This window comes from Budorcas taxicolor, chromosome 1 (assembly GCF_023091745.1).
Source record: "Budorcas taxicolor isolate Tak-1 chromosome 1, Takin1.1, whole genome shotgun sequence".
Lineage (NCBI taxonomy): Eukaryota > Metazoa > Chordata > Mammalia > Artiodactyla > Bovidae > Budorcas > Budorcas taxicolor.
The window spans coordinates 193,396,945-193,416,791 of NC_068910.1; the positions used below are offsets into that span (position 1 = coordinate 193,396,945).

The 19,847-nt window shown below is 46.8% G+C and overlaps 1 protein-coding gene across 1 annotated transcript in view; it reads left to right on the forward strand.

Moving 5' to 3' along the window:
- Window positions 1-2,175: 2,175 nt before the first annotated feature.
- NMNAT3 (nicotinamide nucleotide adenylyltransferase 3) overlaps window positions 2,176-19,847 on the forward strand; it is a 124,547-nt gene continuing 106,875 nt past the window's right edge. Inside the window, exon 1 of the mRNA XM_052638807.1 lies at window positions 2,176-2,413. The gene's annotated coding sequence lies outside the window, so the exon portion shown is untranslated. The remainder of the gene's footprint in view (window positions 2,414-19,847) is intronic.

The window sequence follows — 19,847 nt, forward strand, 5'->3', positions numbered from 1 at the left end:
TCTTGAACGAAAGCTTAATCATCATTACCCCAGAGAAAGAAGCATTCCTTGCATGGTTAAGTCATTGCCCATCCCCTCTTTGGCATTATATGTCAAGCCTCTTCTTCCTTGAGTCAGGGCCCTGACTTAGAATGATAGCCCTTGATTTTAACTCAACCTATAGTTCCAACATGCTACACACAGATTTTAAGTCCCTAACCTTTCTCACAAGCTTCCCACTTTGCTGGGAGATAAACCATGTTATCAATAAGAGAACAACCAAAAATCATTATCCTCGAATTTCTTTAAAATCTCAGAGTGGGAATGGCCTTTATGGTACAAAATCCAGAAGCAATAATAAGAAAAGGTCAATAAACTTGACCAATATTTAAAATGTCTGAGTTGCTTTAAAAAAAAAAAAGGAAGGGTTTTAAAAAAGGTTGGGGGGGGGGGGGGCGGAATCTTCTTGCATATTACTGGGTTTCCCAGATGGTGAAGAGGTAAAGAATCTGCCTGCCAATGCAGGAGACACAAGAGATGTGGGGTCAATCTCTGGATTGGGAAGATCCCCTGGAATAGGAAATGGCAACCCACTCCAGCATTGTTGCCTGGAAAATTCCATGGACAGAGGAGCCTGGTGGGCTACAGTCCCTGGGATTGCAAAGAGTTAGACACGACTGAGCACACAGACAAAGTGATGAAACTACTTAATCCTCCACAAAAGGCTGTTACGTACGTCTGATTTCAGAGAACGATCCTGAGGTTTGGAGAAGTAAAGAGATTTTGCTCAAGGTCAGGTTGTTGAGGCACTTTTCACACCCTAAGGGAGTCACTCCTGATTCTAGGAAGATGGATGAGAGAGAAGAGAGAGAAGGGGACATGCGAGGCAGAGCAGAGGAAGGGGAAAGGCTGAACTCCCAGGACAGAAGGGGTGTCAGGGAGGGCATGGACACTGCCTCCTCCGTCTGAGTAAGAAAAGGTGGACTAAGCCTATCACCTGTCACCTGTACATTTATTGTGTGCTAGCTGTGTGCCCTGTGCTGATTCAAGAGGGACAAGTACAGGCCCTCCTAAAAGTAGGGACAGTATGCCACTCCAGCCAGTCTCGTGGGAGCAGTGTGAGGTTCAGGTGACCAGGCAGGGACCCAGGGCCAGCTTTACAAAACACTCTGTACTAAGAACCTGTCATGGATGCTAGGAAGGGCTGGGAATGAGGTGTGCGGCAGTCATAAAACCTTGACATCATCCTCGATGTCTCTTTCTTGCACACTTCAGTTCACTCCATTAGAAAATCCTATTGGCAGAAACTGATGCATCTTGACCTTCACTTCTCCTGTAAGGACTGGGAGTTATGGAGGGTTCTGAGTGAGCAGAGGAGGCCAGGCCGCACTGGGGAAACAAATTCAGGAAATAAACTACCTACAAAGATCTCAGAGAATACGGATCTGAATTTCCAAGGCCCCAGCATTTTGTTGTGATTGCTTTCCTCATTCTAAATAAATTTTCATTCACAAGCCTTGATCCTGTAGGGCTTTCTGTAACAGTCCTCTTTTCTTCCCTCCCCCCACAACTGTATAAGCTTCAGGCCCCAGAAAACCTTCATCCACTCCTGGTTTAAAGTCTCAGAGCTCACCAAGGCAGGACTTGAGAACAGAGGTGTAAATTTGTCATGAAAGTGGAGGCAGAGCCGCAGTAAAGAGTAAATCCTCATCTAACATGGCAGAAAGTCAATAGATAAATCAAGAAACCGCTATGTAAGCTTATTTTTTAGCGACATGGGGGTAACCACTAGAAGAACTCAACGAAGGAAGTGATATAAAGGACTGCGTGGAGGGCGCACGGGAGAGGACCCTGTTGCTTTCATTTTAAGAACACGTAAGTAGGTAATTTTATTTTGTAAAAACGTTCATGCATTACTTTGATATATTTAAAATTTGATCTTTAAAAAAGATAGTAAAAAATAAAAATAAGAAATAAAACAGAATGTAAAACAAAAATAAAATGCAAACGCACACACAAGAGCTAGTGAATGGGGGCAGGGGTGGGAGAGTGCGGCGACTGAGAGCGGTTTCTAGGGAGGGGGCGGGGCACGGGAACGTGGTCTCGTTTAGGGCCCGCCCCCAGTGAGGACGTAGGGAGCCGGCGGTTTCTCTCTGACTCCGCCCACCTCGGAGAGCCGGTGTAGCGCAAGGTCAAGTTCGCCTTAGACCCTCCCTCTTACCCCCAGCGCGGGGGCGGGGCGGGCAGGTCAGGGGCTGACCCCGCCACCCCCCGGAAAGGACGTTTCTTGCGCAGGTCTGGCGCGGTCCTCGCCGGGCCTTCGGTGCAGGGCTGTTCGCGGGCGAGGAACCCCGGTTCGGCACCTCCGGGCCCCTAGTTCCCTGGAGTCCCCGGAGGCTCGCCGAGTGCCTCTGCGGAGCCCCGCGACGCGCAGGTAAGCGCAGCCAGGGCCGGGCCGATTCAGCCCCGCTTTACCCCGGCTGGCGGCCGCCGACATCTGGCCGGCGCCGAAGCGACAGGTGGAGGCGGGGCGCGGCGCCCGGTAGCCCGTCCGCGTCGGGTGGACACTAAAGCGCCTCCTCTCTACTTCTGGCGCCGCCCATTCTAGCCACAGCGTGATCAACCTAACCCCAGCACCCCTGTGGCCCAAACCCGAGCCTACCTTCAGCACTCGTGCACTCAACAAATACAAATAAGGTCCGTGCTGGGGGTATAGTGCGGGCCAACGAACGTGGTGCCCGCCCCCGTGGAGCTTGCAGTCTGGTGGGAGAGACTCGCAGCAAATAGATAACCGCCACACGGTTGTGTGAAAGTTGAAACTGTGAAAGGTCGATGAAGACAGTACGTGCAGAGTGCTGGGAGAGTAGGTAGCCGGTGGTCCCTATCTATAAAAAATACCGGGAGCTCTCTCCTCAGTATGAACGTAAGGGTTCCAAAGCGGAGAACCACAGAGCAAGCACACTTATTGGGAGGGACTGTGGCTTGTTTGAGAAAAGGAAGATCTGGGGGCCTGGGCCCGCTGAGAGCTGAAAGAAAAGCAAGTTCCTTAACGTCCTCCTCTGTAAAATGGGACTGTTCCTCCCCATTAGCGATTGAGACTGCATATAAATGATTTCGTGGTATTCAGACGTGCAGCAAGTGAGGTAAGGGTGAAGATGTTTAGATTGGGCAGGGCATTGATCTGGGCTGAACACAGTTGCTGCCTTCAGGCAAACGCACTTCCCCTCTCCTGGAGTCCTGTTTCCGTGTCTGAGTAGAATCTCTCAAACATTTGCTTCTTTGAAATGATGACCGCTTTAGTCACTCATTCTTGAAATATTTAACTGGTGCCCACTCCACACTGGTCCTGCCCTCCTGGAGCCCACGTTGGGTGGGTCAGGTGAAGTATACTGACAGTCCCAGCCTGGTGAGCGTGGTGCTCTGGGAGCAGAGGCTGACCCTCTGGCCTTGCCAGGGAAAGCGCTGCTCCCGACCGGAGCTGGGTATGCATTTCCCAGAAAGCCTCAGTTGCCGCTGCCAGCTCTGCGAGCCCCCTGAGAACACAAGGCTCATACTCCTCAGCTGAGCGTTGTCTTTACTGTTTTTATTGGTGGCATTAGCCCTTCATGTGACAGCAACCCTGCTGGTCCCTTGCTGGACCCCCAGGGATTTAGGAGCACGTTGGGGGGTTCAGAAGACACCTGGCTGCTGACTGCTTGGTATATCTTATTGTCTTGGATGATGCCAGTTCCTTCTTTGGCTCTGTTTATAGTGTTGGTGTAGACTGAGGATTTGCCCTATGAAAACAGGCCAGGAAGCCCAGAGAGTGGAGAACACAGTTGAGAGAGAAGTCTGGCATGGTTTGTGAATAGGGATTTTAAAAAAACAACCACAGAAGGTTGCTGGGGGAAGGGGGAGGAGAGAGGGCAGGCTTTGGGCAGCCACTATGTTTCCCCTCACAGACTGTAGCAGTAGCACTTGTGGAGAGCAAAAGGGGAGTGCTGGGTTAGGCAGTCACAGACCTGGGTTCAGATTATTTGTTACTGCCTAGCTCTGTGTCTGACCCTGAGCAGGTCACTTATTGTCTGATTGCCGGAGCTTAGGACAACGTTTGATATCTAGTTGGCTCCGAAGAAATGTAACCTCCCTCCCTCTTCCCCTAAATAAACTAAAGGAGCAGTAGTAATCGTGCTTACTTCAGAGCATTATTATGGGGATTTAATGTACCTAAAATACATAGATCAGAGTCTGACATGTAGAAGTTACTGCTGCCATTGCAATTGTTATTCTTTATTCTGGGTAAAAATTGATAAAACAAGATGGGAGGTTGGTTCTGAGGAACTGTGCGGGGTGATTAGTGGAGAAGTTGGGTTATCTGTTGCAGTGGTTTTACCGGAAAGCATCAGCCCTGGCAGCAGAAAGGGGTGTTCTGTGTGATAAAGAGCCTTTTGGGCAGCCAGGCTGTCCGAAGACTCAAGCCAAAGAAAAGAGCAAAAGCATGGAGGTGGGGGTGGGGTAGTAGAGTTGAAAGAGACCTAATGTCTTGTTTGGGTTGTCTCTAGCCCACAGCTGGATGTGGGTCCCCGTTGAGGAGCTGCCCCTGCTCCTTGCTGGCCCCTGCCCTCCTATGGATATGGTAATTGCCTGAGACTGGTTGGTCCAGGAGCTGTGGAATCCAATTCTGTAAGCCCTGTACCCAGCAGAGTACTGGGTGCATAATGAATGAATGAATGAATGAATGAAGAAACCTAAACCTGCAGGGCAAATTTCCCAGTGTGTTTACGTGTGCTGTTAAAAAAAAGGAGTATGAAGATAGGGAGAGATAGCTAATGTTTTTAGGCCTTGCTAAGGGCCGTTTTCATGTATGTTGCAACTTAGTGGTGAAAACTGCAGCTTTGGAGTCAGATGAAATTGCTGGTGTGATCTCACATGCATCACAGAAGCTCTTTAAAGTGCACTTTTGTATCTGTAACGTGGGACTCATTGTCTCTTATTCACAGGACATTCAGTAATGCTTATATATACGTATGTGGCTTGCTGTCCTCAGCGCACAGGCTTCCCAGGAGATGCAAGAGACATGGGTTTGATCCCTGGGTTGGGAGGATCCACACACACACATGCACATATCCTCATCACGCAGCACAAGATATCGGAAGTACCCAGTCAATAATAGCTACAGTTATTATTATTATCTTGATAACTGCAGGTAATATTATTATTATCTTGATAATCCTCCCAGTGATATCCACTGTGAAGGCAAACAGAAGGCCACAAACACAGATAGATGGCATTGATTCTGAGCTCAGTCCCGTCTGGAAGCAGAGGCTCTGTGCAGTCTGGGCAGACACTAACCAGACAGCTTTATGAGCATGTCATTCATTACTTAAAGCACTTGACTATGTGAAATCTTAAAAGGAAAAAGAATTGCAAAATGATAATTTATGTGCCTTTCAAGTTCAGGTATTTTATCATCGAGATAAATCTTCCATGCATCTATGTTAAACCACTTTGGGCTGACGAAGCTTTTAAATAAAGTGGCTCATCCTGACCAGTGTCTGTCTTTGCTCGTTTATCATAGTTCCCTGATAGACAGACAGATCCCATTTTGCAGGGCAGGCCTCAGGACGGCAACTGCTGCCCCACTGTTTTAGACATGCAGTTCTGCATGGTATGTTTAACAAACCACAGTGGACTCATGATCCCTTCATCACTGTCTCACTCACGTACTTATAGACCCACAGCACCAATCTTGGAACTAGGAATAGAAAGGCATTCTGTGGTCAGTGTGAATCTGGGGAAGTCAGCTCCAGGGGAATCTTAGGTTCCCAGTGATGGGTTTGGGGGTGAAAATGCCTTGGATGAAGATGGCAGCGTCTTCTAGAAGTCAGGGCTGTCTGCCCTTCCCATCCAGAAGTCCCATCTCTGGGTCTGACCTCCTGCTGGGTAAAGGTCTGATCTGCATCTCTGTGTTTCCCTGCTGCCCCTGCCTCTGGCCAGAGCTTCCCTGAAAGCCAGAACCCCTGCAGCACGTGCAGGAGCACAACCTGCTTAAGGAAGCCTTTCTGAATCGACCCTGCATTCCCATGGCCCCAGTGGGCACCTCTGCCAGGTATTGCTTCTCCAGCTACTCTGTGGGCTGTGAGCACTTCCACAGCTACTGGACTGAGCATCCCTGGTACCCAGCGCCTATCTTGCTCATTGTCCTCTCTCCTCCCCGCCCCTCCTCCACCCCCACTTCTGTTCATTCTTCAGGCAGCGTCCTGGGGATTAGAATGCTGAGACAAAGTGACACAGCCTCCATCCTCATGCAGCCCAAAGACATCATGAGACAGATTATTGATAAAGACAGTATTGAGCACATGACCACACATATATTGTCAAATTTTAAACTGAATTTACTGCCTTGAAGGAGAAGCCTGGCATGCCAGGAGCAGCATAAGGTGGGATAGATATAGAAATGTATCAATATACATAGAGGAGGCCCATAAATGTTAGTTGGGGACTTATACTCAATTATTTATATATCTTTGAAGACTATTGAATAATATAGTATTTTTCTATAAACCCTGGCAAATAATATATTTTATGTGACCAGGGTAATCTTATAAGAATGTGTACTTTAAAAATCATTGTGCTTTGGCTTCAAAATGGGAGGATAATGCTAGCGCTCCAGTTTACTTAAACCCCAGGGCCCCCAGGCCACGGACTGGTACTGGCCCATGCTGCACAGCAGGACTGAGCAGTGGCTGGCCTGATGGGAACCGGGCTGCACAGCAGGAGGTGAGCGGCCGGCAAGGGAAGCTTCGTCTATATTTACAGCTGCTCCCGTCACTCACGTTACTGCCTGAGCTCCACCTCCTGTCAGATCAGCAGCAGCATATAATAAATAAAATGTGCCTGAATCATCCTGAAACCACCCCACCCCCCAGTCCATGGAAAAATTGTCTTCCACGAAATCGGTCCCCGGTGCTAACTGCTGACTTAACCCTTTACAGTTACAGAGCCCTCCCTTGGATGTAGTCTTGCTGGGTGCGCTAGTTCTCAGTATCACACCTCTTATCCTGGGTGGTGGCAGCTAACGGACGTCCAGCTTGCCTCATGGCTGACCGAGCACAGTGGGCATTGAAGCCCCATCCCTTCAGAGCCACAGGGTCCACTGAGAGCCTGTTTTTCCCTCCTCCTTTGATACCTCTGGGCACCAGGCTGAGGTTCCAGCATAGATTTTATGACGTTGCGTCTAGAGACCTGCGATTTGAGGGGAAAGGACACAGCTAACTGCTCTTGTCCAGGTTGGGAGGGGCACCTGTCTGCATGCAGCAGAGGGTGGGTGGGGAGGCGGGTGAGCTGGCAGCGACCTGCTCCTGCAGAGCCCTGCCACCCCAGTGTGCTCCCTCTTGAGGAGCCAGGGTCCTCTCCAGAGGGGTACCACACCTGCCTCGAGCTGTCAGTCCCTCTGAGAACCAGGAGAAAATCATACTAGAAGTCCAGCGTTAAATAAGACATGATCCAAACAGCCCCAGGAAACGTTCCCTCTCCATGAGTGAATGTTATTTGAGAGTTACTTTATTTGTTTGGCCAGTGCTGATGGCAAAATACATCTTCGATCCCCACCTGTCTCAGAGGTGGACCTTATTAGGAGAGATGAGCGGCCGTCTTTCCCGAAGCAAGGGAAGAGAAGCTGCATCGCAGTGCAGAAGTTGAGCACCAGTCTTGGTGGGTTGGGGTTGACTGCTGTATTCTCAGGATACAGCTCTAATAGGATTGTAATCGCATGGCTCTGAGCCACAAAGAAAAGAAGTGACTCTGGAAATCTGCCTTCCATAAGGCTGACACACAGTGACGGTATTTATGCCTCTCAGAAGTGCATGTTAAGTGGTAGGTATTTATGAAAAGGTTTCTAAGGAGTAAACATGCCCATCAGTCATCCTGGAACTTTTTAGAGCCCCTAAGATGGTTTTAAATTAGAACCTACCTTCCTTCCTGCCATCCCCCTTCCATCAGCAAACTGCCCGTCCTTGCTTCCTGTTAAAAAAATGAACTGTCAAGGCAGGACACAGCCCAGGTAAGGAGCGTGTGAACCGACTTGCAGAATTAACATAGTCAAGGCAGGCATGTAAGGGGTAAGCACCTTGGTTCCGGTCCTTCCCACCCGGTCACAGCATTGGGAAGAGAGGAGTGTGGAGCATGACTGACCAGCAAGATCAGCCTAATTGCCCCTTAACCACCGCCACCAGCTTCCTGCTGTTGTTAGCCGATCTGCTTGCTGAAAAGGGTTGGCAGTTGGGGGGGGAACGAATGATGAAGACAAGTGATGCAAACTAAGCCAAATTTGGGCTCAGTCAGTGGCATATGGGAGAGAATGAATGTCAGTGTCAGTCAGGGAATCCCACCAGGCCAGGGAAAGAGCAAGCTTCAAAAGGCTAGAAGTTTCTCTATGAGCAGGTGATCATTAAAACAGAATGCCAGTTACATGAATTAGTGTGTAGGCGTCTAACTTGAAATCATTGCTGACTTTCAAATGTTCATTTTAAAGATCAGAAATTGGTGTTTATTACTCAAACCCTATACTTAGTTTCAAAGACTGCTCTGCTTTTTATTTCTCCCATCTGGTCTTCCTTTGAAACTTTTATGATAGTATTGGTCCATCTGTGTTAATATTTTTTTGTGTGAGATAAGGGATGCCAGTGTTGCCCAGTTTATATTTTATGACTAATCCAAGGAATGTAGATGATAAAAGTAGAGGGGCTGCCTGTTTCACATGTCACTGAATTGCTACCCTTTGGCTTCTGGAATTCTGTCTTAAGAAAATAACTGAAAAATGGAAAATACCACTATATAAAGATGTATCATTATTTATAATGGTGAAAACTTACAAGTGACCTACTCTACAGTTATAAGAGGGTAGTCAAGTTTCAGTCGGTGGAATGGTTAAAAATAGGAAGATTAGTAATGAGGGAAGTCATTACCTGTTGAGTGAACAGAACACTGTTATGTGAAAGATGTATTCAAGAAAATAGTCTAGGGACTTCCCTGGTGGTGCAGTGGCTAAGACTCTGCACTCTCAATACAGGAGCCCCAGGTTTAATCTCTGGTCAGGGAACGCCACAAGTAAGTCTTCAGTTCAGTCACTCAGTTGTGTCCGACTCTTTGCGACCCCATGAATCACAGCATGCCAGGCCTCCCTGTCCATCACCAACTCCTGGAGTTCACTCAAACTCATGTCCATCGAGTCGGTGATGCCATCCAGCCATCTCATCCTCTGTCGTCCCCTTTTCCTCTTGCCCCCAATCCCTCCCAGCATCAGAGTCTTTTCCAATGAGTCAACTCTTCGCATGAGGTGGCCAAAGTACTGGAGTTTCAGCTTTAGCATCATTCCTTCCAAGGAACACCCAGGACTGATCTCCTTTAGGATGGACTGGTTGGATCTCCTTGCAGTCCAAGGGACTCTCAAGAGTCTTCTCCAACACCACAGTTGAAAAGCATCAATTCTTTGGTGCTCAGCTTTCTTCACAGTCCAACTCTCAAATCCATACATGACCACTGGGAAAACCATAGCCTTGACTAGACGGACCTTTGTTGGCAAAGTAATGTCTCTGCTTTTGAATATGCTATGTAGGTTGGTCATAACTTCCTTCCAAGGAGTAAGTGTCTTTTAATTTTATGGCTGCAGTCACCATCTGCAGTGATTTTGGAGCCCCCAAAAATAAAGTCTGATACTGTTTCCACTGTTTCCCCATCTATTTCCCATGAAGTGATGGGACCAGATGCCATGATCTTCGTTTTCTGAATGTTGAGCTTTAAGCCAACCTTTTCACTCTCCTCTTTCAGTGCAGCCAAATAAATATTTTTAAAAAATAATCTGTAAGGGATGCCTTGAAGGGGACAAGACTTGCAGTTGAACAGTGGAACAATTGATAACTTTTTCTCATATTTTAAACTTTCTATTTTTTTATTACCCCTCTAATATTTTTAAATTCTAAAACAAGCCAAAGTAAATAATGACCTTTATGCTAATTGCCTTTTGAAGTTCACCGCCTTCATGGCCTTATGCTGATTAAATCTTTCGCTCAACAATTTCTCAGGCCAGGTTTGGCTCCCTGCCTCTGTGTCTCTGGTCGAGGCACATCCTCTGGGTCCACTGGCCAAGTGGCCCAGAAATGTGCTAACTCTGGCCTTGCAGACAGATTTTCTGGGTTTTTTTAAGTTAGAGGAAGCTACTGCCCCTCCCTGTCCTGCAGCCTCACACCCTTCTGTCATTATTTCTCTTCCCTGTTCCCCACCTAGTCCCCAGTGGTGGGGTGGGGATTGGCAGTTTGGGTTTGCAACCTTTGGAGGCCTCATTGATAAAGTTTCAGCAAACTCTGTCCACAACACACACACACACACATTCACTCACACAGACACACACATACACGCTTGCTCCCTAGGTTAGTTACCACTGTAACTGGTAACCTACATCACTCTGGCTTCTTGTCCTGCTCAGGTCTTGGTATCCTGTACCTTGGGGCCTGGATTTTACATTCTTGATGTCAACTCTCCCTGGGTCAGCCCTGTCCCTGCATCCTCTGCTGCTTAGTGCTAGCAGTGGTTCTTTTTTTTTTTTTTTTACTTTATTTTACTTTACAATACTGTATTGGTTTTGCCATACATTGACATGAATCCACCACGGGTGTACATGCGTTCCCAAACATGAACCCCCCTCCCACCTCCCTCCCCATAACATCTCTCTGGGTCATCCCTGTGCACCAGCCCCAAGCATGCTGTATCCTGCATCGGACATAGACTGACAATTCGTTTCTTACATGATAGTATACATGTTTCAATGCGATTCTCCCAAATCATCCCACCCTCTCCCTCTCCCTCAGAGTCCAAAAGTCCGCAATACACATCTGTGTCTCTTTTGCTGTCTTGCATACAGGGTCATCATTGCCATCTTTCTAAATTCCATATATATGTGTTAGTATACTGTATTGGTGTTTTTCTTTCTGGCTTACTTCACTCTGAATAATCAGCTCCAGTTTCATCCATCTCATTAGAACTGATTCAAATGTATTCTTTTTAATGGCTGAGTAATACTCCATTGTGTATATGTACCACAGCTTTCTTATCCATTCATCTGCTGATGGACATCTAGGTTGTTTCCATGTCCTGGCTATTATAAACAGTGCTAGCAGCGTAGCAGGTTCATGAACTCAACTGGCCATACACTGGGAAATCATGATATGTGTCTTTATTTGAGACAAAGATTTGAGTCTGCATGGCTTATTTGAGAGGAGATTCCCAAGTAAAGAAGGGAAATAAGGAAGTAGAAGAATAGGCCAGAGAAGCGCACGTCGAGCAGGTCACCAGCGTGAACCACTGGAGTGTAAACCTACTAGGAGTCTCTAGCAGCCAGTATAGAGCACCCCCACCCCCCAGAATTAACCTCTCCTGGGGACTGGCAGCTGCCCGTGTATATATCTCACTGTGATCCATCATTGGTTGAACATTCCTCCTTATGGGGAGTGATTTCTCTGGGACTTCCAGCAGCCTCAAACACCAGGTAAAGCACCAGGGCAAAGGGGTGTCGATGCTGACACACAGAAGATGCTGGCTTGCTAAACGATGAGTCCTGAGAGTTCAGGGCACAGCTCAGATAGTGTCTGCTGGATATTCTTCCCTAAACACCATGAGAATGATCAGCACACTAAACTGAAAGTAACCAAATCCACGGAACTTCCCTGGTGGTCCAGTGGTTAAGAATCTGCCTTCCAATGCCAGGAGCGAAGGTTCAATCCCTGGTTGGGGAGCTTAAATCCCACATGCCACACCATGTGGGCAAAAATAAAAACCAAATCTGTAGTTCTGTGCTGAATCAGACACCCACTTATACTAAATTGAAGGCTACATTAAGGATAACCAACCCTCAAAGTTTATGAAAAATCATACAACGAAAACTTCAAGTAAGAATACTACTACCATATTTTCCCCTGTACGTTGGCCTAGACTTCCAATATTTGATTAGTCACAGAACATAAGTATTCTGCAGCCATGCGCTTTGAGACCCAACACTTTTAAAAAGGGCCTGAGTATATAATAAGATTTATCTTTATTGTGGCAATGTTCCCCCTCTTCTGCTGTAGCTAGATTTTTTTCCTGTTATTTCTCAAGTACACTAGGATAATGCGAAAAGAAAAAAAATCATTGGGAGAAAACATTGAACCTCATTTGTATCAGCTCATAATTAAATTATATCTCCAGTGTCATGTTTTAATATTAATACTGGATTCACCATCCTGACACTAATACCAGAGGATGGGAGAGAATTTCTGTAGTTATGGTTTTAGACACTGTGATAAATGTTTTGTAGTCATTGCCTCTATATAGAAACACTCCATCTCCAATTAAAGATTTAGTAAGCTTTTCATCAAAATATCTGTTAACAATTGAGGCGCACACTACGGTTGTGCTGACATTTCAACTTAATTCACTCTGTAGTTTAACTCTCATTCCATTTTATATGCCTGTTTTTTTTTATTTTCCTATGCATGGAGGAGGAATAATGGCAGAAATGTGGGTGCATATTGCAGATTCTAGAAATATTTCCATGTATTTATTATTATTGTCTATTGGCATATTTGTCACTACAAATGAAGGCCTTTCTCCAAGAGATGATTTAAAATTGTTCATGTAGCAAGCTCAATAGGATTTAGTAGCTAAATCTCATATGCTTTGAGTTATGGGCATTTTGGTATTTGCATAAGGATTCAAGATCCTGGTGTTTGAGAGAAATTAGGCCATTTCCCTTTAAGGTATGGTTTTGATATACATTCCATAAACACTGAGATGGTGAATGCTTGGTGCTTGCGCCCTATTCCCATGTCCTGGGTACACAACAGACATCATTCCCTGATAACCGAATCTGCATCTTTGTCCTCAAAGTGCTCCCTGCAGCCCCTCCAGCTCACTGGTACTGGCTCCCTAGATGAGGCCTATGGGCTCCCTGTGCCATGGCCCACCTTTTCATTGTGCTTGGCCCTGCCATTGTTGTGAACGATCAGCCAAAGAATCTTTCACAGTCTCTGTACAAAAAGAGAAAATCAGAATTCCAGAGGCAGTTGGTTCCCTTATCTTGTACTTTTTCAGCCACCTCTTTGTTGTGCAGATGGCAGTCATCCAATGTGTTAATGTTTGTCTCCTTTTTTCCTTTTATTATATGCATTTTGATTTTATCTTTCTCCCTTTTTCCCCCTCTCATTGTTGCTCAGAAGATAAAGCAGGGAGCCCCAAATTATTTGCTGTTTGGTCTCATCAAGTTTAGTTGCAGTGCTTTGTGTTGATGGGAATGTGTTGATGATGAACATTGGTGAGATTTTCCTTTCTTCCCCCACCTCTTCAGGAAGAGCTCTCCTCTAGAGAGGTCACAAGTGACCTCTGTGTTGTGAAATCTTCCAAAATTTTATCAGTCTTTCTTCGGTGCAACAGTTGACACCTCTGGCCACGCCCACCTCTTGAACTTTTCTTTCGTGCATTTTCCTCCTTCTTCCCTGACGATGATTCTTTGACTTCTACCTGCTCCCTTTCCTCCACTGATGTTTTCAGTGGGGGCATCCCCAGGCCTCCTCTCTTGACTTCCCTTAGACTCCACATGGATGACTTCATCTTCACCCCTGGTTTTTAACGACCACCTTTACCTGAACAATATTCCCTGGTGGCTCAGAAAGTAAAGCGTCTGCCTGCAACATGAGAAACCTGGGTTTGAGACCTGAGTTTGATCCCTGGATCGGGAAGATCCCCTGGAGAAGGAAATGGCAACCCACTCCAGTACTCTTGCCTGGAAAACCCCATGGACAGAGGAGCCTGGTAGGCTACAGTCCATGGGGTCACAAAGAGTCGGGCACGACTAAACAACTTCACTTACCTGAACACCCTCTGCATCCTCAGCTCCATCACAGCTCCTCTCTGGAGCCCAGACCTTGGTACCCAGCAGCCTGCCAAAGGGTGCCTCTTGTGGCTCCCAAGAGCATCCACAGTCACATGTTTCATTTGTTTAGACTATTGTTACTTTCACAGGGCCAACTAAATACTTGCCCCGGGGGTGGTTTCTGCCCCCTCTTTGGGGTTATAGGTAAACTGTTCTAAGCGTGTCAGAAAGCTTCCATCTTGGAAAATCAAATGTAAGACAAAGGCACAAACCAAGGACTGCTCCTCAAAACTCAAGGACTGAAAAGAAAACAGGTATTTGCTTATGGTCTCTACAATTCTGGAGGTTGACTGGGTTCAGTGAAGCAAGTCTCACCTTAGGGGTCTCATCCAGGGGCAGTTAGCTGGTGGCTGGGGCTGGAGCTATCTCAGTGGCCCTCTCACTAGGGGCCTGGAAGCTGGGACCTGCTTCCTCCCTGCAGGAAAGCTGGGTTCTAAAAACAGGCATCCCAAGAGGACCAGGCAGAAACTCCATCACCTCTCATAACACACCCTCAGCAGTCTCAGAGCATCATTTCTTCTGTATTTATCCACCTATCCAGCTGCAAAGGGACAGAACAGAGGTAGGAGGCATGTCAGTGTCACACTGTGGCTGTGTTGGAAATGAACCTAGCTACAGTCTCCAAACGTGTCTACCCCTTCGAGAACTACCCTAAATGCCACAGAAGCTTTACCTTTTATTTAAAAAAATTTTTGGAATAGGTAACATATTTACATGATTGGAAAGTTAAGAAAAATATAAATATAAATATACACAATGAAAATGGTCTTTCTCATCCCATATCCCACACCCCTGCCTCTGCATAGACAACCACTACCTTGTAGCTCCTTCCATCCTGCACTTACCTGCCTCCTCTCACCGGACCGTGGACTCCTCTGGGTCATGAACTGTAGCTGTTGTCACTCACCCCCACACTGCCTGGCATGGGGAGCTCTGTGTCCACACCGTGCAGAGGAGGCCTGTGCCAAGGAACAGGAAAGAAGGAAGAGCAGGGTAACGTAACTGAGTATAGGTTTCTGGGTGGCCTGTGGTCCACCTTCTCTAATTCCATTTGGAGCCATATCTCTTAAAGGCAGTTACCACTTGAGGCCTACGTGGGTCCTTTCTCCATCTGTCACTGAGACTGGATCCTGGTCCCACCCTGTCCTGCCTGGCTTCATAGGTATACCCCAGGAGGCTTGGGTTCAAGCCTAGTTTTTGTGCTGTATCCCATTTCAGCCAAGGACCACTCTCTGACAGCTTGTCTTGTCCAAAAACAGCACCCCCAGGGGTTGCTGGGGGAAGGTGTGGTCCTAAGATATTGTTAATGAGTTGCTGTCCTGATCAACATCCAGGAAAGGAAAATTCCTGCTTGAGGAAGTATCCTTAAATCATGTAGTTTCACTCTTTCTCTGCTGAGAAATATATTCCCTAAGGAATATCAATTGTTTTTGTTAAATTAAGGAGGCCAATCTCTAACCCCTATGAGGAAAAATTGACAGTTGTGCTAGTTGTTTTAAAAAAGGCTTTCTGAGAATGTTTAAGATTCTTATCTGTTATAAGGAAAGAAACTTCACTCAAACTAAGTCAAGCAAAACTAGAAATATGATTATTAGAATAAAAAAAGTTTCAGTGTATCAGGTACAGCTGGATCCAGGTGCTCAGATGATGGACTGGGAATTGTACCTTCTCTTGTCTTCCAGTAGTTGCTACCACTGTGCTGGCTTCACTCTCTAAGATAGTGACAATGGCAGCTCCAGACTTTGTATGGAGTTTACAGCTCCTGATTTCAGTGTTCATATTGAAAAGGGGCTCTGATTTGTCCTGTAGTTAAAGTTTTCTGGCCATCCTGATGGCATGACCTTCCAGAATTGTGTGAGTGGTAGCAGAACAGCTTCCAAAACAAAGAGATGCAAGACCCACACATAAAGTGGCCCATTGCATGTGGGGATCCAAATTCCAAACTTCAGACTGTGAGGAGCACCTAAATTGCTGGTGGTAGGCCTAGGAGTCGGAGAAGGCCATGGCACCCCACTCCAGTACTCTTCCTGGAAAATCCCATGGACGGAGGAGCCTGGTGGGCTGCAGTCCATGGGGTCGCTAAGAGTCGGACACAGCTGAGTGACTTCACGTTCACTTTTCACTTTCATGCATCAGAGAGGGAAATGGCAACCCACTCCAGTATTCTTGCCTGGAGAATCCCAGGGACAGGGGAGCCTGGTAGGAGGCCGTCTATGGGGTCGCACAGAGTCGGACACGACTGAAGTGACTTAGCAGCAGCAGCAGTAGCAGCAGGCCTAGGAGTTAGGAAAAAAAAACTCCATTGTACTGATGTCTCTATTTTTGTATATATTTGATTTTTTTTTTTTTTTTTTTGGGTAATAAGTACTTTTTAAAAGAAATGCAGTATAAAAAATAAGAGCAGTTTTTTTTCTGCCTTGGTTTGGGAATTCTCAACAAAAAGGCCTGCACATCCCTGTATGTTTATTGTCTGACTTTCTCACTCTCTCATTTTCTTTTCATTGTGTAAAGAAACCTTAATCCTTACTTTCCTCTAAGCTAGAGATTGGGATGGGGGAAACACATAATATTTGACTTAAGATTTGTGGGGTGTGCTAGAAGCAGCCTGGGAGTAAGGCAGTCAGGCGCTCTTTGAAGTCCATATCTCCATTGTTCCCAGGACAAAAGGCTTGGAAAATTCCAGCTAGAGGAAAGAAGGAATCTGTGCTGTCTCCTTCTGGTGGTCAGTACTAGAGCTCGGTTAGTGTGGACAGAGCAGGTAAGAGTTTCACAGAGTCCTGGACTTCCCCACATATCTTGCTGAGGGAAGGTTGAGATCTTCAGACAGTCACAGACTGGCTGCTCTAAGAAATATTAGCGTTTAAGGCAGCCTTTTTCATTTTATAGGTGGGGAAACTGAAGTCAGAGGGGTTACATGACTTGCCCAAGGTCACGCAGTGAATTAGCAGGAGCTGAATCTGGTACCACTTAATAGCTGCATAACCTTGAGTAAGCCCCATTACCTCTTTGAGTTTCAGTCTCTCTCACCTGTTGTGGAGGACAGAATCATGGCCCCCCAAAGTGTCCACATCCCAATCCCTGTGATTGGGTTTGAAACCTGTGATTAGGTTTGGTTACATGGCAGGAGGGAATTAAGTTGCAGATGAAATTAATGTTGCTAATCAGCTGACCATAAATTTATCTGGAATCATCCAGATGGGCACCATGTAATCATAAGAGTTTTAATAAATGAAATAGCAAGGCAGGAGAGGCAGTTAGAGTGATGCAGTGTGAGGAAGACTCAGCTGGCCTTCACTGGCTGGGAGGATAGAAGGGGCATGAGGCAAGGAATACAGGGGCCTCTGGAAGCTGGAAAAGGCAAGGAACGGATTCTCAGATTTTCCTGGTAATCCGGTGGTTAAGAATTCTCCTGCTAATGCAGGAGACATGGGTTCGATCCCTGTTCCGGGAAGATTCCACATGCCATAGGGCAACAAAGCCCATGGGCTGCAACTCCTGAGCCCGAGCTCTTCAGTCTGTGAGCTGCAGCTACTGAAGCTCTTGTGCCTAGAGCCCATGCTCTGCAACAAGAGAAGTCTCCACAGTGAGAAGCCCGTACACCGCAACAAAGAGTAGCTCCTGCTCACTAAAACTAGAGAAAGCCCTCACTTAGCTACGAAGAGCCAGTGCAGCCAAAAATAAACAAACAAACGAATGTTTTTTAAAACCTCCCTTGTTTGGGACTTCCCTTCCAATGGTTAAGACTCTGTACTTTCATTGCAGGGAGCACAGGTTTAAAGCGCCGGTCTGGGGACTAAGTTGTTTCATGCTATGTGGCATGGCCAAAAAAAGAAAAGAAACAGATTCTCCCTTGGAGTCTCCAGAAAGGAATGCAATCCTGCCAACACCTTGATTTTACTCATGTGAGACCCCTTTTGGACTTTTGACTTCCAGAACTAGGAGATAATAAAATGTATGTTGTTTTCAGTCACTGAGTAAAGGAGGGGAGGTTTTCATGTCTTTCTCAAAAGATTGGAGTGTGGAGTCAGGGAGATAATGTCCAAAAATTACACAGCAAACCCCCGGATTGCAGTAGATGCTTAATAAACAGTGTTGATGGTGAACAGTGGTGGTGGTGGACAGTGGTGATCCTTAACACAGAATAAAGGGAGAGGAGCTGATGGCAGGTTGCTGCCTTGGTGAGGTGTGAGGTTCAGAGCTAGCAGGAGGCAGGTAGCCAGAGGGCCCATGCAAGGAACCCTTCTGCTCTAATAGATCACACGGCCTTCTTCCCCCAACTCTTCAGTGCTTACATCTGGCAGTGCCGTCCTACATGGGAGACATGGGAGCTGGGAAGGGCTGGCCCTGGGATCTCCCATCAGGCAAGCCCTGCTTTAGAGATCTGTGGGATGTGGGCCACTCTCTACCTGGACCCTGCTCAGCCTCATGCCTTTGGCTGCCCTCTAGCCTTAAGGGTGATCACTGCCACCCCTGGTGGTGGCCACAGAACCTCAGGGAGCTTGTTACGGCCCAGGCAGTATGCTAGGCACTCCACAGCAGCGCCTGAGTCACTGTCTCTTCCAATTCATGACCGTCCTCTGAGGCCAGCCTCATGTCCCATGTTACAGAGGAGCAAACGGAGGCTCCAGAAGTGCAGTGCTGCTCAAGGTCAGCTTATCAGTGGCAGAGCTGGGCCTACAGCTGGTTTCCTCTGACCAGATCCAGCCTCCTGAACAAAACTGGTCCCTGGGTGGGAGAAGGCTGAGTAGAGGCGCTTGGGAACACTGTGTTCGGATGCAGTGGTACTGTGAGGATGAGGTCCCACAGAGTCTCCAGAAAGGGCCCTCCCACCCTTCTGGGAATGACAGAGCCCTCTGGTGGGAGAGGGTGAGCACGTTTGCTTCCCTGGGGGCCTCATAAGGGCATTCACATCTGCTGTGTCTCTCTCCCAGTCATCTAGGCTGTATCAATATTTTATGTCCTCAAAAGACGTATGCTGACATGTGTACTGTTAGAGGATATTGAGGAATTTTTGTTGATGGTTGCTAATTTTGTCAGGTGTGGTCATGGTATTATGAATAGGTAAGAAAGTGGGCGTGCTTTAAAGTGTCCTGTATTTTTAAAGTATTCAGAGGTGGAATGTCATGGTGTTTATAATGTGTGTACTTTAATATAATTCAAGAGGAAAAAGAGGTGAAGTAAATGTGGAAATGTATTAATGAGCGTATGGAGACAGTTGTGTTGCACTCCATTACATTATTTCCTCTACTTTTCTCTATGATGTAATTTTTTATAATAAAAAGTTGTTTTTTCTTTTCTTAAAGTCATTTGCTGAAGCCTTTGGGCACACTTTGTCTTAGACTGAATTAGACATAGCCCTGTACCCCGATGGAGAAGGAAATGACAACCCACTCCAGTATTCGTGCCTGGAGAATTCCATGGACAGAGGAGCCTGGCGGGTTACAGTCCACAGGGTCACAAAGAGTCGGACAGCACTGAAGCGACTTTGCACTGTACTCCGGAAATCCACAAATAAATGACAGCGGGAGTGGGCGGAGCTTGGGAGCAGAGGCGGAGGCGCCTGCAGGCAGAGGGCGGGGCAGCCCCCGGAGGGCCGGGCTCCCAGGGAAAAGATTCTGGCTGTCCTAGCTTGTAGGTGCTCTTGTAGAGCTGTTTATAGTCGGTCAGGATCTTTTTTGATGGCTGACCGCAAACAGAGTCCGAGCGGTGTGCGACTGTCCTTCGTGGTGGCGTTACACCTTTCATGTGTTATGCTAGGAGAAAAGGACTGTGATGTTTTGTCCAACATTTTCTCACAATACAGACACTTTAGACGAATTCATTTGTCACTGCTGATTCCCAAGCACTTTTTTTGTTTGTTTGTTTGGCAAATTCTGTAATCTTTTGGGTTGCACATGAAAGTTCATTTTTCAAACTTAGCATTGGA